We start from the raw sequence: 4,366 nt of genomic DNA, 5'->3' as shown, positions 1-4,366 counted from the left end.
CTGGAGATGGGGTGGTGCCAAGACATTAATATGTCACTAGAGCAATTTTACAGGTAAGGCTGCCTCTGGGGCCAATGTATAGCACGTACCATGTAATTGCCCCAAAATAATTTGAAGAATTAAGTTTACTTTTTCAAAAGCCAAGGTAACAAACAGAAAAGAATCCCATGTGGTCCTACATAAGCATTCTTACACAATGAAGAATTCCAAACACATACTTTTTAAAGAATGTGGTTAGTGCCTTTACAGATACATCTTTATAAAAGCTATAAGACAAATATGTTGTAGGAATTAGCCAAGGTCTGACTGTATTTGTATGCAATGCCCAGTTTTGGTTAAATTGCTATTTTTCTTGAGAATTTTTGTAATATTTTGTAATATCTAATTTATAATAATTATTCAATCAAAGTGTTATTCCATAGATTCCATGCAAAATTTTCATCCTGAAAAGAGACAGTAGTATTTTAAAATTCCTGTTAAATTCTAAATTCAATTCAACATGATTCAACAATTGTTTATTGGAAACCCACAAGATGCCCATTACTCCACTAGACACTGAGAAAGATGGAAAAAATGTATAAAGTAAAAGATTTTATAATAGTATTGTAAAAAACAAGAGATTCAAAAGTAGGTTTTAAAAACCAGAAGCCAGCCAAGGGCTGGTGGAGAGGAATCTGAGGTCACGGATGTAGAATACGGAGGCCAAGCGCATGGTACCCAAGGATGCCCATGTGATGGTATGAAAGTCATCAGAAGACTCTGTTCTCTGTTCTGCTTCCTGCACATGACACTCACGGGGAAGAGAATGTGCAGCAAAATCTAGTGCCTGAGCACTGCATTAATATTTACAAATTAGTCATGGACTTGGAGAAGTACTTCTCATTATTTACACACAAGCTTACTAATCAAAAAATCAAACAAATAACAAACACAGAACTCTTTTATTAGAACTTCAGGCTTAAAAAAAAGTTGTTTTGCTCTATCCTGCTGGTACATGTGACAGTCACCACAGAGCATGTGTGTTGTAACTTTTACCAAACATCCCCTTTCTGCTGCAGGGACAGGACTAGGTTAAAGGGGATTTATTTCTCTTCTAACCTTCTTTGAACTATTTTGCATTGGTCTTTGGTTTTTCCTTCCCAAGAATCTTCCTTCATCTGATAATCCTTACTTTCGATGATAGTTCTCAGACTGTAGAGAGCACTGGAGGTTCAGTTGCTGCCTTGATTAGAACCAGGAATATGGAAATTTTTAATTCAATTCAACACAACTCAACAATTGTTTATTGGATAGCCACGTGATGCTCAGTACTCCATTAGACGCCCACCAGGATTCCTGTCCCTAGGAGTTGGAAATCCTGCTGAAAGGTAGATAGGCGTGAACTAGCTGGAGTACTATAAGGTGACAAGGTGAAGCTTTAGGGATGATGATGTTGATGGTGGCAGTGTCCCTTAGCACAGAGCTGTCTTATATCATTACACCTGTTTTTAATACTCAAGAGAATAACAGTAGGAATATTCTTATATAACAGAATATACAGTAGACAATATACAACATACAGTATCTACAGAATAACAGTAGAAAACCAGGACAATATTCAGCAGAGTAGAAATAGGCAAATTATGAATAGATGGTTGTCTCTCAGTGCCAGGAGAAGGCACCTTATGTAAAGCAGATGTGCATGATAAAAGAAAGGAATTCCATATCTGTTGGAATGTACATCTGGAAGATTCTGTTAAAGATCAGTGATCTTCAGACGCCTTTAAGCCCGAAGCAACTTTAAATGAAAATAATACATGGTTGGCCATTTCAAAATCTTGCCCAACCATAGTCAAACAGAAAATTATCAGTGATAAGTGATAAACTGAGAAACGAAGTTTGAAGGAGAAGTATAAAACAGAATTGAGCTCCAGGAAGTGATTCTTTACCCCAGCTCAGAGCCTGCGGGCAGCGTTGAATATCTTCCAGACTTGGTCTATTTTTTGCAAGGACTCATTGCAATGTTGTCACTTGCTTTCCCTCTGCTAAAAGTGATTGAATAACTGGAGGTAAAAATCAGTTTGGTACTCCCATAAAAATAGGTGTGTATGAATTAGTTTTATTCATGGTTGTGTGAGAGCCATTTGGCTCCAATGTAAAATTCTACAGAGCTTTGCCACAGTTTTTCACAGCGGAGGACGCAATTGGTGATGGAGAGCAGCTCTCCCGGGAGCTCATGAGTCAGCTTAAATGATTTTGTAAGCTGTAAATTAGTGCTTTAGCAAGCAGAAAGGCTGTGGAAATTTACTATATAAAAAAGAGGGTGACAAATATTTGAAGGCCAATTAGTAATCAAGATAACAGAATGCTGTCTTTCTAAAAGCAATCAGGAGTTAGACTACCTAGAAAATGAGTTGGAACAAGTTGATGGGGCAGGAGAACTGGTGGGAATAATAAGTCAGCTCAGTGTGGAGTCCAGTGCTTCCTTCTGGTCCATTTTCCATTTTATGCCTCCTTCATGCAGGGGAAATAATACAGGCTTGCAGAGAGTAGGCTCCCAGGCTCCTTCTTAAGGCTTTACCAAGCAACCTGAAGCCATGTTCCGAGCAGCCATCTTGCTCCAAGTGCCGTTCTGGTCTCTGAGGACACAGTAGGATATATCCGCCTCTATCCAGTTGTATGGGGTTTCCAGTGAAGACGCAGATCCAGGTAGCAGTATTGCCTACACTTTCAGAAAATTTGAAAGTCCCACCCAGGGACTTCAGCATCCTTCTTCCCTACTCTCCATCCTCAAATTACAGCCACTGCACGTGTGCACACATGCACAGGAGCCTTCACTTCTTGTCAATCACCGTGCTTCTCTTCCTTGTCACGTACCATGTAAAGCTCAGTGTGCAGCTGGAGAATACAAAAAGAAAGCTGCAGTGTTGGCCTGGAGAACTCATGCCCAGGTGGCTTCGGGGAAATCAAATCATCTCTTCCACAACCTCTCAAATTCCTGTATCAAAGTAAAATGCATCAAGAATGGTGGCAGTATTTCAGCTAACATTTAAAAGAATAAATTAGCATACCACAATCAGATTTTTCATATAGCTGCCCTCATTCCTAAATAAATTTGATATGAAGAACGTCAGATCTACAGAGGAGGTGAAGGAACAAAGTCATTTTACTTAACCTAACCGTGCTCCCCAAACCCTGTCGTATCAGGGACCACAGAAAATCACAATATGTGGACAGCTTGCTGGGGTCAAGGAAGACTTTCCTGGACGGACTGCCTGGGGGCTCTGATGCCGCAGGACCGAGGGGACCGGTATCTCGCTGTTCCTGTCAGCCTTCATGCACGTCATCTGGGAGGCTCTGATCTAAGAATTGGATGATAAAGTATTCTATTTCATATTCAGAAATAACTGAAGTGCTTTTCCTAACCCTGCCCCCAACATTTTCGTGAGACGAGGCTATGCTGTCAGAGGAGAGGTTCGCAACTTGAAATGCTGTTGGAATGAGGCTTTTTTACTGATGGGTTTGTGCTGTAAATTCTCAGGTGAGGTGGGCAGAAAAATCATGGAGAAGTACTGAGCAAGAGTTTACCAATTCAACCCCTTTTGTCTTATAAATGAGGAAACAAGAGGCCACCCAGGAGCGTTTCTGTGGACAGAAGTTATGAAACTAGATGAAGGCAAGATTTCCTAACTTCAATCACAGGCTCTTTGGCCTCCCGGTGGTTCTCAAGGGGGTCCCCAGACTGCCAGCATCATCGGCTTCACCTGAGAACTTGTTAGAGATGCTGCATCCCAGACACTCCCCAGACCTGCTGAATCTGAAACTCCAGGGGGTGGTCCAGCGAGCTGTGCTAATGACCTTACCAAGTGGTCCTGACACACACTGAAGTTTGAGAAACACTGCCCCAACCCAAGGTGGCTCTTTAGGGAAGCACAACAGGCCCATTTGGATCAAGACTGTACCTGTGCAGTCGGAAGCCAGGCAGCAAACTTGAACATTTGTGAGTGAAGAGAGTGTTCATTCTTGAAGGGGAGATGGACTTTGGGGCTGAACAGTTAATAGTAGAAGGAGATTCTGGGTTCAGGGTGGAAGTGGGAACCCCAATTCTCCAAGTAGTTCCAGGTCAGTTACGGCCCATGCTGCCACCTGAACTCCTTCAACACAAGTTTCAACTCTGAGTACTTGGAAACTTAAAGAGAATATTTCTAATTTTATAATGAAAACCAGTAGAAGAAAAAAAGTTTGTTGCTTCTTGTGTTAAACATAATTATTTGGAAAATGACAAGCCTCTTTAGAATCAGTTTACATAACAAGTGGAAGATGAAGGGGAAGAGGAGGGAAGGATGAGGTCGCCTGGTTGACGTCATCGCTTTGTCCAGAGAAACAC

This window comes from Equus caballus, chromosome 16 (assembly GCF_041296265.1).
Source record: "Equus caballus isolate H_3958 breed thoroughbred chromosome 16, TB-T2T, whole genome shotgun sequence".
NCBI lineage: Eukaryota > Metazoa > Chordata > Mammalia > Perissodactyla > Equidae > Equus > Equus caballus.
This window is presented reverse-complemented; position numbering follows the sequence as displayed.